The sequence below is a fragment of the Heliangelus exortis genome, chromosome 7, assembly GCF_036169615.1.
Source record: "Heliangelus exortis chromosome 7, bHelExo1.hap1, whole genome shotgun sequence".
Classification (NCBI taxonomy): domain Eukaryota; kingdom Metazoa; phylum Chordata; class Aves; order Apodiformes; family Trochilidae; genus Heliangelus; species Heliangelus exortis.
This window is the reverse complement of record NC_092428.1, coordinates 16,193,281-16,208,002: the sequence shown is the minus strand read 5'-3', so window position 1 is coordinate 16,208,002 and position 14,722 is coordinate 16,193,281. Positions and strand designations below refer to the sequence as shown.

Below are 14,722 nucleotides of genomic sequence, written 5' to 3'. Positions count from 1 at the left end.
ACCACGGCTGCGGCCGCCCCTTTGCCCCGGACACCGCCACACCGCCGAGGGCAGCCACCCTGCGGCACGGGCTGCGCGACTCCCCGCCCGTCGCCACGCTGGGGGCCGGATCGGCTCCTGCGGAGGGGCGCGGGGTGGAGGCGGGAGCGGGGCTTCCGCCCGTTCCGACGGGAAGGTGCCAAGCGCCCGGACCCCTCAGCGCGCCCCGCGACTGCGAAGTGGCGGCGCCCGTAACGGTCCCAACCGCCCTGGCCCACCGGCCACGCCGCACCTGCACCCCCACCCCCGCGCCGCGGGCGCTGCCGCTCGCCCCACCCCGCTGCCACAGCCGCGACCCACCGGCCCGGCGGTGGGGCCCGAGGACGGAGCGTGGCCCCGTACGCTTTCCCGTCCGACCGGCGGGGCCGAAGGGCGGCGGCGCCCGCGTCTGCAGAGGTCCAGCGACTCGTCACGGCCCAGAACAACTCACCGGCGGCAAAGCGCTCCGTTCCCCTCTGCTCCGCTTCCGCTGGGGCCGCGAAGCCGCGCCCAGCCCGCCCCGTCCGCCGCAGGCACCCACCGGCCACCGAGAGGGCGTGACCGGCCCCGACACGGAGCAGTGACAGGGCCCTGCCCCGCTTCTGCGCAGGCGTGAAATCAGCGGGGCGGGGCCGTGTCGTGCGCGCCTCACCTCCTGCCTGCGTGCTTGCCTGCCCGCCTCTCTCCGTGTTTGCCTGTTCGCCTCTCTCCGTGTTTGCCTGCCTGCTCGCCTCCCCACTTGGCCGCTTGCTTGCCCCACCGCCTGCTCGCTTGCCCGCCCGCCTCCCTGCCTGCCTGCTTGCCGCCCGGCCTCGTGGTCAGGGGCCGTGACGCAGCAGCGGCGCGGCGTGACGTCAGCGCGGAGCTCAGCAGCGGGAGGCAGCGGCGGAGCGGCGGTTGAACGTCCCGCCCGATCCGCAGGCGGTGCGGAGGCTGCGCCCTCAGGGGCTGCGTGCTGGGCGGGTCCCGCGGACCGGTGGGTCCGGTGCGGGACAGGCACCCGGCCCTCTGCAAACGCTCTGAGGGAAGCTACAGTCCGAGTCACCGCGTGGGTTGGGTTCCCGCCACTGGGCTGGGAAGCGGCCGAGTGTGTTGACAACAGAAAATAGATTTAGGACAATGACGGTGAAGTGACGAACGCTGGGGTGACGCCTGCGTCCTACCGGTGCGCCTGGAAGACGGGACTGGTTGCGGGAGGGTGCTGGTACCGCAGGTGCTCGCTCCGCGGTAGTGACTTCAGCTGTACGGTACTGTGGCTTAGGAACAAGTAAGCACAATGAAATACAACGATTTTGAAACATACCGTGGTTGTAATGCATCGCTGTTTAAAAATCGAGAATTAAAAATAAAGGTTATGTTCTGGGGCACGTCATTCTGTGTTTGCTGAGAGGGGTTTTAGTGACGGGATACTTCTTCCTTGCAGACTGCCTGAGAGAACTGTCTGCCTGTTGTTATTCCTTATCACGGAGATCTGCAGAAGCCTCTGCTAATCTCTGGAGGGCTCAAAAAGAATGAGATTAGTGAATGGAAAGGAACTGGATCCACCAGGGAGAAGAAGCAGGAACAAACTGTTCTTCATACTCCAGTTACCTGTCCATTATCTCTGACACAATGGACTTCTTACCTGAGAGTGATCCAGATGGAGCTGCTGCGGCGTGAGGCAGCACTGGTGACACTCCCTGACGTGTGCCCTTCAGGGGTAGGTTTGGGCGCTGATGGGTCCCTCCGGCAGAAATCAACAGTTTTCTGAATTCTGCATTCTGGGAACAAGTGTTTCTCAGGGGCAGAGCATGCACAGGCTGGGCACGTTAGGACCACACTTAGCTCTAGGGGAGCAAGTAAAGATAAGCTTACATGTTAGACAATTCTTTTTTTTTTTTTTTTCCTCCATAAAATTTCACACAGTGCTTGGGGAAACCCATTGCAATTTATGTGAGTGGGCTGTGTTGGGAATCCAGATGTGGTTCCCTGGCATAGCCACCTCTCTATAGGAGTTCTGTGATCCACCATTATTAGGTCATGAAGTAAAAAAGGCCAGGACCAGGCACACTTCAGAGGAAGTGATTTTGCAAACCATGGGTAAGAAGGGGGCTGTGTTTGGTGTCATTTTGCCCTATAATGGAAAGCAGTTTAAAAAACCCGAACAAATGGATGTCTTGGTTCAGTTACTGGTTCAGATATTTGTATATCTGAATAGGTGAGATGCTACAGGACTTCTTAGGCTTTATGGTTATAAATGTACCAGTAAAAATCCAAACCAGAAATGTTAAATTCATACATAAAGAAAATGAGATGACTGCACAGCTGACAGAGGCTAAATAATGCAGCATTTTTCAGGCTGTCAAACATGTTTGGTTGGTTGGTTTGGGTTTTGTTTTTTGGGGTTTTTTTGAGACCATCAGAGTACTAACTGAAAAATTGCACTGTGAAGTAGATTTAAAAGTCGTCCACTATGCAATGTGTCCTCTGACCAGTATGTGGGGATATGTCCATGTACTTGAGAGCACATTACATGCCCAGTACAATTTTTACATCGAAAAGTATTTTGGTATAACTGACCTAGTGCATTAAATAAGAATGAAACCATGAAACAACATACAATGTTGCACAAATCTCAACTTCATTGTGTTAACAGGCATAGCAATTTTATTTTAAAAAGTTACTTTAGTCCTAATAATCAGACTACTGTAACTTAAATAACTCAAATGTGTCTTCAAATATATATATATATATATATATATCTTCAAATAAAATAAAAGCCCTATTTGCATTCCACTTACTACCTATCTTAGCAAATTCTCTGTTCTGTGCCAGAGAAGCCACATCCTGCTTGCCTTGAGAAAAGCCTCTTGCTTCACGGAGCAAAAGACACGCAGGGAGTGGGGGGCAGGAAACACCTACTCTGATGCCACATCACTGCTTGGAGTCCCTGCCACTCAGTACAACCAGTTCTGCATCTACTGGCATTAAATCTGCCCAAAATGTGGTTCTGTAGTAGAAGTGGTCAAAAGAGCTGCGGGTGAGCATGTTTGCACCTCAGAATTCCCAATGTCTGTTCTAGAACTTTAAACAAAAAAAACCCCAGAATTTTGCAGACACATCTGGTTAGCTTCAGGGAAGGGATTTATTCCTTCTACGTGCCTTAGCACAGAGGGTTTCCTATTACAATTGCAGTCTTCTTATTGATGGTCACAGCAAGCAGGAAACTATTTTCAGTTGCCCCACCATTATTAAAATAGCAATGCTTGGCCTGGTGATTGCTGTCAGCACAACTGTGGTTTTTAGAATTGTACTCCAGTTAATCACCAATTCAGATAATAGAAAATTAAAAAGAAAATACAGTGTTAAGTGCATTTATGCTTTATTACTGGAAAACATCTTTCAGTTAAGATACATGGTTTTGAAGGCTACAGGGTTATGCCACAAAACTTTCTGTGTAGTTATTAACAGAGGTGGACTCTGCACTCTGCCTCCATTTTCTCCTGGCAACAGTCAGCACATACTTTATAAACATCAATGCCTCACTTCAAACCCCTTTGTTTAATACTCTGTTATGTCACAGACTACTGAAAATATAAATGAGGGTCCAGAACAGCTGATAACATGAAATTAGACATGTCAGCATTTTGCTGTGAAAAATTACTAACCTTTTTGTGAAGCCTTTGTGTAGAATAGTCTTGATTAAGACAAAAGGTTTTAGAATGCAAATAGCCTTATAAACAGTCAAACCCTTTTATGCCATTTCAGTTTTACATTTTACCCTTATGTTCCCCACAGTATCAGTATTTGGATGTTAGTAATTAGTGAAAGTGCCTGTGTGGACAGACAGTCATAACTCCCATACAGACACAGAGTACATGTTCTCTATGCTCTGCTACTTTATAGCTGGGGATGTTTTAGTTCTGTGTCTGCCCAGCACTACTCACTGATCCTGGTTAGATCAAATGCAAGTGTGCTTACCTGGAAGCTCTATTATTTATTAACTGTTGTTGATACTGTAAAGAAAATTAACATTTTAAAAATCTATTTGTGAAGATAAATCACTATATAAACACTAAATCTACAATATTGCAAATTCTGTGTCTAGATCAAGACACTAATTCAGGGAACTGTTTAAGGATAATCTGAGGAGTCATACCTTGAAAAGCAAAACCAACCATCTGTGGCACCCCATTCCCCTCACCCTCTCAGGCCACAAAATACACCTGAAATAGCCAAAATAATGCTATTCATAAGATGATAGATGTAGAGAAGATGAAAAAGCAGTGAAGGACAAGGATGAAGGACAGGAAGACTTCAATGAAGGAAACAAGGTGACCTTTGCATTAGGTATGAAGCTCTTGTGCTCACAAACTCCTGCATGGATCCAGTATTCCCAAGCCCATGCAAATTGCAGCTGGAACTCGGAGTTACTACCCAGTTTCCTGACAGTATGACAAAACCCACACAAGTGTCCATACACATGCAGGTTGGGGATGAAGATGCTGAACATTTTTTAACATCCCACACAGAGGGCTGTGAGTGCAGCTCCTTCCCACATGTGGCACATTCTTGTCCAATTGCAATGTTTCATGCTCTAACATGAATTTTTCTGTTATATCAGCAGGCCAGGTGCTAACTGAACACCAGGAAATTCCCATGTAATCTTTTGGGGGGGGTTGTCTTAAGTGTTGGATGCTGAGACACCAGTTCCCATGTCATTAAACTGGGCTTTCAGTCAGGCCAAAACTGATCTTCAGTTTGTAGGGCTCAATCCTACAGGCATACAGGATCAATAATTGAGCCAGTTCTGCCCTGCGGAGACCAAATTGAGAACATGCTGAACCTCAGCTTATAAAAGAGCAGCTCCAAGTGCTGCCACATGCTGCTGTTTCTGACATGACACTGTGTCTTTGCATGGCAGGATGATGAAGCACCCTAAAATTAGCCTTCTTACTATTTCGTAAAGAGCAGGAGGAAAGGTAGCAGCTTGCACTGAGGAGAACAAAGGGGCAGAGGAGCGGACCAGAACCGAGGCTCACACACGGGCTGGTCACAACACTTCATGGTGAGCACTATTGGCTTCTTTGAAAATTTCCATCTTGGATTGTTTAGTATAATTTCTTATGCCAAGCACAGGGTGACTTGATTATGAAAGAAGAAAGGTGCTCCTGTAAACAGAGGTGGGGTGGAGGGACCAGTTCTCTTGGGGGGTTGGGAGATAGTACAGGGGGAAATTAATGGTGAAAATTACACGAATGGTAATTTTTTTTTTTTTCTTAGAGGGGTGGTAGGAGCTGGCATTTAATTGACAGAATGAATGTTAATGTTAACGTTAATGTTAATGGAATGGAGCTGGTAATGGACGAAAAACCAGTGGTGATATGGAAACCACAACAAAACCCCCTCTTTGTTGAGCCAGACTGACTTTTTACTGATATTCATCTCTCTGCCCCATTTCTTGTGTGATAAAGTCCTTGGCTTTACAAGGAGTAAATTTTGAGGGAAAAATATTCCAGGCAGTGGGAAGATAGGCATGGGTGTGTTTGGGTATGGGAGCAGAAATAATGAAGGTCTTAGACCAGAATAACACTTGCATATGAGGAGAAAAAATAAACTGTAAGGAAACATTTGAATATCAGAGGGCACAATAGACGTGACGTGAGATGGATTTCAGGGCTGATTGCTGGGGGAGGTGGCAACACAACATGCATCTCTAGGAAGCAGAGGATTCTGCCATCATCTAGGTGTAATAGTCTGTTGCCCTGTGCCTAAATAGTTGTCAGGACATGCTGTTTTCTCTATTCCTATGGTAGGACTCTGCAAATAGCAGCTGGGAAGAAAACAGTAACTCTGAGTCATGAACTGTGACCAATATGTCCAAACTATATTCAGCTGTTTCTGCTGTTAGCTATCACTCAAAAATAGGGGGCTGTTTTGCAAGAAAGATATTTCTGTTTAGTAAAGGTAGTTGGACAATACTCTGCTGCTTCTGTGATTTACTTCAGGGTAAGACTCATGATTGCACATGTATTACTGAAACTCAGAGGGGCACAATGCTCTGACATCTATTTTGGTGCAGTTAGCAACTGATAGGTATTTGATATAGCATGGACTGAAATGTGGTATCACAGTGGTAATGGATCTGTGCCATTTGCCTCAACTTCAGAACATGACATATCTGTTCAAAAAGTGGAACAAATATTCACAGTGGATGAAGACTCTTGGACAGATGGAAAATTAGATTTCTCTTGCAGAGGTTCTTAAAGAGCTCCACAGAAACTGTATGTGAGATGTCAGAGCCTGGAGTCCTTGGGAGACTGTAACTCTGAATTTCCTGTGATGTGTCATTAGAATAAAAGATTTAAGGAAAAAAAATCTGATGTTGGAGTCAGAAGGAAAATAAGTTGTATGAGCTGAGCAATCAGATCCTCATAACTGTGAAAAATGGAATCACTGCTGCTACCTTCACACAATTTGTATGTAGAGAAAACTATTGACTTCTAATATTCCCAGAGATCTTCTATGCCAATACTTACTAAGATCCCACTTATGAAAGAAAAAATAGCACAAACTTGTAATCTTTTGCTTCTGTTTGCCAGCACTGGACTTGTGCAAAATGCCAACAATCTTCTTGTTGATTCTTTAATATGAGTGATTTAAAAGCTCTTATTTCCCTCCAGAAAATCTTGGGACAATGTTTCAGGGATGTTTATTTTTTATTTGGTCCACCAGCATGCCAAAAACTGTTTCAATTTAAAATTCCAAGCTTGTAAAGAGGAGGTCAGAGCAACAATTCCAACAGTTTGGAAACAAACAGAGGAGCAGATACCTGTTCCAAACCTCCATTGTATTTCACAGAACCACAGAATAACAGGAAGTTAGAGGTTGGAAGGGTCACCTACAGGAGGTCACGTAGGAACACATCCAGGTGGGTTTTGAATGTCTACAGAGAGTGAGACTCCACAACTTCCCTGTTCCAGTGCTCTGTCACCCTCACAGTAAAAAAAATTCCTCCTTGTTTTTATATAACCTCCTATACTCAAGCTTATATCCATTGCCTCTTTTCCTGTCCTTGGGCATAATTGAGAAGAGCCTGGCACCATCCTCCTGGCTCTCTCCTTTCACGTATTTATAAACATTAATGAGGTCACCCCTCATTCTCCTCTTCTCCCAGCTGAAGAGCCCCAGCTCCCTCAGCCTTTCCTCAAAAGGGAGATGTTCCACTCCCTTCAGCATCTTGGTTGCTCTGCACTGGACTCTCTCAAGCAGTTCCCTGTCCTTCGCAAACTGAGGGGTCCAGAACTGGACACAATATTCCAGATGTTGCCCCACCAGGGCAGAGTAGAGGAGAACCTCTCTTGACCTACTAATCACCTCTGATGTACCTCAGGATGCCATTGGCCTTCTTGGCCACAAGGGCACATTGCTGGCTCATGGTCATCCTTCCATCCACCAGCACCCCCAGATCCCTTTCCCCTTCACTGCTCTCCAAGAACTTGGTCCCCAACCTGTACTGGTTTTTGGAGTTGTTCCTACCCAGATGTAAGACTTTACACTTGCCCTTGTTGCAATTCATTACATTTCTCCTTGCCCAACTCTCCAGCCTGTCCAGGTCCCTCTGAATGGCAGCACAGCCTCCTGGGGTGTCAGCCACTCCTCCCAGCTTTGTGTCATCAGCAAACTTGCTGAGAAGACACTCTGTGCCATCACTGAGGTCACTGATAAAGATGTTGAACAGGACTGGACCCAGCACTGATCCTTGGGGGACTCCACCAGTCACAGGTCTCCAGTTGGACTCTGCACCATTGATCACCACTCTTTGGGCTCTTCTGTGTAGCCAGTTCTTAATTCATCTCACTGCAGATTTTTCTATCCTGCATTTTTCTGAGCTTTCTCACAAGGATGTTATGGGAAACTGTCTCAAAAGCCTTGCTAAGATCACTGCTATCCCTGCCTCTGCCCATTCAGTCACAACATCACAGAAGGCTATCAGATTAGTCAAGCATGATTTCCCCTGGGTATATCCATGCTGACTACTGCTGATAACCTCTTGTGTGTGCTTAGAGATGACCTGCAGAATTTTTTTTTTTTAAATGGCGGAGGTGAGGCTGACTGGCCTGTAATTGCCTGGATCTTCCTTCTTGCCCTTTTTGAAGACTGGAGTGACACTGGCTTTCCTCCAGTCCTCAGGCACCTCTCCTGTTGTCCATAATCTTTCAAAAATAATGGAGAGTGGTAGGGTGATAACATCAGCCAGCTCTCTCAGCACTCTTGGGTGCATCCCATTAGGGCCCATAGACTTGTGTACACTGAATTTAGCTGGCTTTTTTTTTCTTGGATAGAGAAGGAGGTAACAGTGATTCATCAGTCATGTCTGCTGGATGAAGGTTTTCTTGTCATTAATGTCAGCAAACCACTAGAACACCACTAAATATGATCACTGATCCCAATCAGAAATAATAATTTCAAGGGTACTGGATAGCCCCCACTTAACACAAGTTTTTACTTTCATAAAAGAACAAGTCAGGGCTTTTTTCCAGCTTCTGGGAAAGGTTCTAGAGCAGCAAAATTACTCCTAAGCATACAGTCCTAGGGCTTGGATCCCCAGAGATCCAAGAGAGATTGTTCCCGAAACTGTCCAAGAGAGAGACACAGCATTTCCACAGCATTCAGCTGAGACACAGCAGCTTCTGTTCACCCCATGACTCAGCAGAAACACCAAACCAGACAGATTGCCAGCAGGAAAATCAGCTTCAGACTCCTGTTTCATCAGAGAACACTTCCACAACACCTTTAGCAGTTGCCATGTAAAAACTCTTTTGCCTGATGTAATAAAACTTTTCAAGTACAAACAATTCAATACAATCATTATTACATGCTCATAAGAGTGATGAAAACTTAGCCAGGCAATCTGGCTTTCTAAAAGACAGTATTAATACTACAAATTAAATTCCTTTCAGTAAAAGGGGTTTGGGGTTCTTTGCTTGTTTTGATGGGTTTCTCTTTCGTTTTTTTGTTGGTTGGTTGGTTGATTGGGTTTTCTGTGTTGTTTTTTGGTGGGTTTTGGGTTTTTTTGGTTTTGTGTTTGGGGTTTTTTTGTTGTTGTTGTTTTCCTTTTAATAAAATAGATTAAAATAATGCTTATTTAGCCTTGTGGAAAGCAATGATCTCTTAAGACTCTAGTATTAGGTATTACAATTTTCAAATAAAATTTATCAAAATTAATTTTTTTCTTTGCTAAGACTTAGTTTAGAATAGTTAATATATACAAATTTAAAGCCTTCATTTTGAAAGTTCCTACATCATTAGTTTCACAGCTACTGAATACTGAATACAAAACTCAAGTTATGTAATATATATAATTTATATATATATAACATACCTGCTCAAGTAACATCAAAATAGATGCTGTTATTATATTAATTTTCCTGATGTTTTCTAACAAAACCACAGCAAGTCCAAATAAACACGATATGACAAGCAGAATTAAAGTTTTTTTTAAAAATAAAACCTTATTTCTTTCTCTTGGACTTCCCTAGCCAATAAGTCAAAGACATCATTTCCCCTGCTTCCCTTTCCTCTAGGTCAAACCCTCAGATGGGTAAATTGTTTCTCAGTGGAACCAATGGCAACTTAAACTACCTAAGTCTTGATGGGTTTATATCAAAGCTAAAAACCCCACAGCAGAGTATGTTAAGTATGAAAAAAATCCATGTTTACTGCACTTCCATGCAGTGCAGTCAGCAAACTGAAATGCATTCTATGTAGACTCTACTCATCAAACCAGAACAAACTGTTCTGGCTCCCCTTCCTGCTCTCCCCACTTCTCTACCCACCCCAACACCTTAAATCCTATTCAGCAGCTCAACACACAACAAAATAAATCTGCTCTACACAGGAAGAATACCCATGGGTTATAAACGTTATGGCTGAGACTTTCTTAAGTGTGTTCAAGATGTTTTGTTTTTCAAAAAATGGTGAGTGACCATAGAAGTGACTGCATCTAGTCAGTCAGATGTCAAAATCTTGGCCAATATGGAGTTGTATAAATACCCCAAATGAGAATATACAACTGGATCTATACAGGTCATCCCTTAGCTTTTCAACAAATATGTAAGAAAATTGAAAGCATCTCTCTTTAAAGAAAACATAAGCTTGGTAAGTATTTTTCATTTAATCTAATTAGGAAAGGCCTTTAAAGTGCAACATAACCTTTCTGGCATTCTTTATTGGTGGTGTCTGGCAGTGGAAGTTCAGTATTTAACTACATGTTAGACACAATGCTCTTTAAGTACATGATTAAATGAAAAATACTTACCATAATATTTGGATTTTCTTTCTAAGCATCACAATTTGGAGTCTTCCAATGTTCTCTGTTTTCTAAAGAAAAAAAGAAATGACACATTTTTAAAAAAAAGCATTTTCAAAGGCACCCTAGCAGAAAGAAAATTCCTTTTTATAACTTTTGTGACAGCACATGGCATTACTACATGAGAGTGATGTACCAGTTGGTCTAAATGGCTTGTAATATGTGTGGTTTATCAGATCAGATCAGAATATATTTTAAATCTTTTGATATATATCTTTTGACTCCTTTCATTGATTATATTGATATTTTGGTTTGGAGATTGACAACTGCATAAGCAGAACCACTGGCTAAAGTAGGTATAAACCTACTAAAAAAAAAGTAGCTATAAACATTTTTTGATGACAAAGTGATTTATTTAAAATTAATTAGAGGTCTTACTTAATTTCCTACTAGGAAAGGTATATCCTCTCTTTTGATGTCTTTTTCTTTCTCTGTCTTATAAACTTATGAAAAAGTCATGTTTGGTATAGCTAACAATTTGCATAAGTAGTCAGAATGGCCAGTGCCTCCTCCTGTTGTTACTCTGAGGGAATTTTCTGGGTCTTCAGTCATTACATTATCTAAATATCACTTGTTCTTTAGCTAGTCAATGTGATTCTGATACTGCTGGTTTAATAAGCTAGCAATATCAAATTACTTCAATTTGCATTGCTGTCCTTTCTGAAAGTTTGTGTTCTGGCAAAAAAGACCCTAATTTTAAAATTAATTCTGTCAGTAAAGCTGTATTCTAAAAAGATAGGTTTTTGAAGCTGCGTTCGTATCTATAGATACAATTTTTGCAGTACTTCTCAATATACATTTTTACAAATAATGATATAATACGAGTCAGTTTAAAATTATAATGAAAAAAAGCAACATTTAAAGTGGGAAAGTGACTCAGTAGCCTGATGGAAGGCATTCCAGACAGATGAGGCAGCACAAGGTAAAGAGTGCCAGAATCATTGGGAGGGGCTGGTAAACTGATCTCAAGTGTGCATAATAAGGTGACACACCACAGTGCTAGTAAAACAGTAACTATTTCTCAAATCTTTCACCCAGTGAGGTTCCGAGTTCGGGAATGATACCTTAGTTATGTTTCTATTACAAAATAGCACTGTTTTGATACAAAGGAGGAAAAATTTAAAAGCCATAGAACTTGTACAGAAACTTTCTTCCCTTGTCTGTAAAACCAGAGTGCTGAGCAGAGTCAGTGCTTTCTGAATGCTATGCACCAGGTGTCAAACAATAGCAACTAGCACTCATTCTAGCTATAGCCAGACAACTGGGGGTTCCCCTAACCCCACAGGCCACTACTGCATTTAATTTGTTGGTACAGACTGCCATGCTTTTCTGCTGCCACCATGTGTCGAGATCAGAGAATGATAGGATCATAAAGAGGGTTGGCTTGTGTGTCTGCTAAACACAACTAAATTGGTAAATTTACATTCTACCTCAGACCAAGTTGTAATGGCTGAGTGCATTGGGAAGCACGACCTGAGCTACAGCCCCATTTTACATACTTGCCCTTAAAGACAAACAGCAGAAACTCACTACTTTGATCCCCCCTCAGACACACAGCAGCTGCTGTGTGTAAACTGACTGGAGCTGATCTGGAAGTGGCCTGGTGAAGTCCTTTTGAGCTTAACTGAAATCAGAGTCACTTCACAGGCCAGCTGTTAAAACACATTGCCAGCAAGTTCATCTCTGTGGAACTGATGCCCTCCTGCCTGTGAATTGCACAGCCAACCAGCAAGGTACAAAGTTCCATTTTAAGACTTACTCATACTGGCTGTAAAGGTACTTTGGGTCTTGACAGACAAAATCTGGAGAGAATTAGTGCTCACATAATTTATTTTAGGACACTACACCTTATCCCAAAGAGGCATATGTTCTCTACTGTTGTCCAGCAAAGACAAAAGGACATAAAGCTGGAGGTCATGATATCTTGCAGTGCTTTTTTAGTGCTCAGCAATCAAAAGCCTAGACTCACCATCTTCTAAAAAGGTAGGCAGAGAAACAACAGTATTTTCATGGGAATTATGCTGCAAACTAGGGAACCTGAAGTTCCTGAGTGTTGCTCTATCAAGATGACAGCTCTGCAAGACCTGGCACATTTACTGTGTCTGTTCTAATTTTGTGTGGCTCCTGGAAGTTTTGTCCCTACACCACCTGCTATTAAAATGGTCAGTCTGCTTACTGCAGTAAAGACTCATAACTTTTATGGTTTCTTCATGCTGTACTTTCTGTATAACCCTTAGCTCCCTTGTTGCACAAATTGTTCAATGATTTTGCAATTCTAGCATTTTATATAAACTCTGTCTTAAAGTAGAATTTTTTTTTTTTTTTTTTTTTTTTTTTTTTAGCAGACTGAATAGTCACTTTGGATTGCTTAATTCTACATATCCTGCTAAAGAAGCAGTTCACAGCTCAGTAAGACTACATACACATTTTATAATTATTGTATCTCAGCAGAAGCCCACATAGATTTACAGGTTTTTTTTTAAGATGCATCAGACTTTATTTTTGGGCTTCACACTTTCTAGCCTACTGATCTACAGATACAGCAATGTCCAAGCCAAAGCAGCATGCAGTACAGTATCACTATGCAGTTCCTGTCAGCACTGAATGGCTCACATCTGCTGTTACAAATATTATAAAGAATATATTAGATCTCTGCTCCAGGTACAAAATTACATTAAACATCACTCAATCTATTAAATGCCTGATCTGTTCCAAAAAGAAGGACTGACTACACTATACAACTTTTCCGTATCACTGTAGAAAGCACACTATAAATAAAACTCATAAGCTATTCTGACAGTGATATTTTACAAAACCAGAGAAAAACAAAAATATTTCCGATTCACCAGGAAATTTTCATAAAAGAATTGCCTTTGCCTTTGATTTTGCCTATTGTTAGGCCTCATAAAAATCTTTTGGAAGAGCTATATACCATGCAAGATCCTCTTTCTAGTAAAGGTAGGTAACACTGACAACATTTGAGACTGATAACATATTGAAAGAATTGGGAGAAGGTCAAAACCCCAGCTAATTACATCACTTGGTGTGGAAAGGGCTATGTTTCAATTCCCCTAAGAAACATGTAACATTTCAGTAGTTTTAAAAGGAGAATCGTGACAAGCACTTTTAATAAAATAATGCATCCACAACCAAGCAGCATTTTCATCAAGACTAACTGTTTAGAATGATAGATTGTTATCTGATGCTGGTGTATAAACTGAGTAGAAAAGAAAATCTAGTCTATAAATTTTCCAAGTGATGAGGTAGCCTTTACTCACTCAAGCTTTTTTGCTCGGTTTTACAAAATTAAACTCTCCAAAGCAACAGGATTTCTCTGTCTACTGATTAAAATACTTTGAAATTATTCCACTGATGTTCATATGTTTATATCCTAGCTTTATTTGCATATAAGTTTCAATTGCCTGTTTTAATCACTTTTCCCCCAACAGCTTATTTCTGTGCCTTTAATAAAAAGTTTAGAAGTTCTAGCTTTCTGAGGATTTGTAGTTACAGGCCATCCTTAGGGATTTCTGCATTTCTGCACTGTGTTCATTTAACAGAACACTTCAAACAAGTCAGGAATTTTTTCTTATTTAAACCCCACACATTTTTGGAGTTTGCCTTGGGAGCTACAAAATTTTTACATTGCTAACGGCCGATGGGTCTCCCCCATGACTGTAACCTTCGAGTTCTGATCAGCACATACAGACAACAGCAATAACAATTAACTTTAAAAGGCTGAAGTCTAAACCATCTGACAAGAGTAACACAATGCCAGCACAGTGCCTCTTGGATGAATCAGCAAAACCCACATAAGCATCTATAGGGGACGTTTCCTGAGTGAGGAGAAGGCGCTGGGTGCCCATAGGTGCTGTCAGAGCAGTGGATTCCCTGTCCAATGAGGTGGAATGCTCCGCGGGCACATGGTTTACGCTGCTCAAAATAACTTGGGACCTGTGAACTGACAAATGCTATTGCTCCAGTGGTGACAGGTTGTCCAGCTTCTTACAGCCATCCTCATAATAACGAAGGTTAACTTCCTTCACTGTATGGACTCCTAGCTGTTTCTCTTCCTGAGGACTCGAAGAATTCCCTCACTTCCTTAACTTTAATCTCACATTTCTGGATAATTGTCATCGCTACTAACTGCCAGGTTTGGGCAGCAACATCTGGAGGAATTAAAAAAGGTAAACCCTCAACTTTAGATCCGTCTACATTTTGATTTTGCAGGACAGGTGCAGAAGGGTTTGATAAGCATGTATATTTGAAAGCTAATTGTTGCTGATAAGACATATACAGAGAACAAAAAGAAAAAATTTAAACTGACTAACAAATTATGCCGAGGCATGTGTA

At 42.5% G+C, this 14,722-nt stretch overlaps 2 protein-coding genes and 1 long non-coding RNA gene across 14 annotated transcripts in view; 1 reads left to right on the top strand and 2 right to left on the bottom strand.

The window, feature by feature from the left end:
- Window positions 1-608, bottom strand: part of HERC4 (HECT and RLD domain containing E3 ubiquitin protein ligase 4) — a 36,980-nt gene extending 36,372 nt beyond the window's left edge. For 4 of the 8 annotated variants that reach the window (XM_071749080.1, XM_071749087.1, XM_071749079.1 and 1 more), the window contains exon 1: window positions 470-608. The gene's annotated coding sequence lies outside the window, so the exon portion shown is untranslated. The other 4 variants (XM_071749084.1, XM_071749089.1, XM_071749081.1 and 1 more) reach the window with 1 other exon arrangement.
- A 4,301-nt stretch (window positions 609-4,909) lies between these two features.
- MYPN (myopalladin) overlaps window positions 4,910-14,722 on the top strand; it is a 63,383-nt gene continuing 53,570 nt past the window's right edge. For 2 of the 5 annotated variants that reach the window (XM_071749078.1, XM_071749074.1), the window contains exon 1: window positions 4,919-5,065. The gene's annotated coding sequence lies outside the window, so the exon portion shown is untranslated. Of the gene's footprint in view, window positions 5,066-14,057; window positions 14,557-14,722 lie in introns of those variants that run through there. The other 3 variants (XM_071749077.1, XM_071749075.1, XM_071749076.1) reach the window with 2 other exon arrangements.
- The window catches only part of LOC139798447 (uncharacterized), a 42,611-nt gene continuing 37,274 nt past the window's right edge, over window positions 9,386-14,722 (bottom strand). Inside the window, exon 3 of the long non-coding RNA XR_011726820.1 lies at window positions 9,386-10,380. This is a non-coding gene — a long non-coding RNA (uncharacterized lncRNA). The remainder of the gene's footprint in view (window positions 10,381-14,722) is intronic.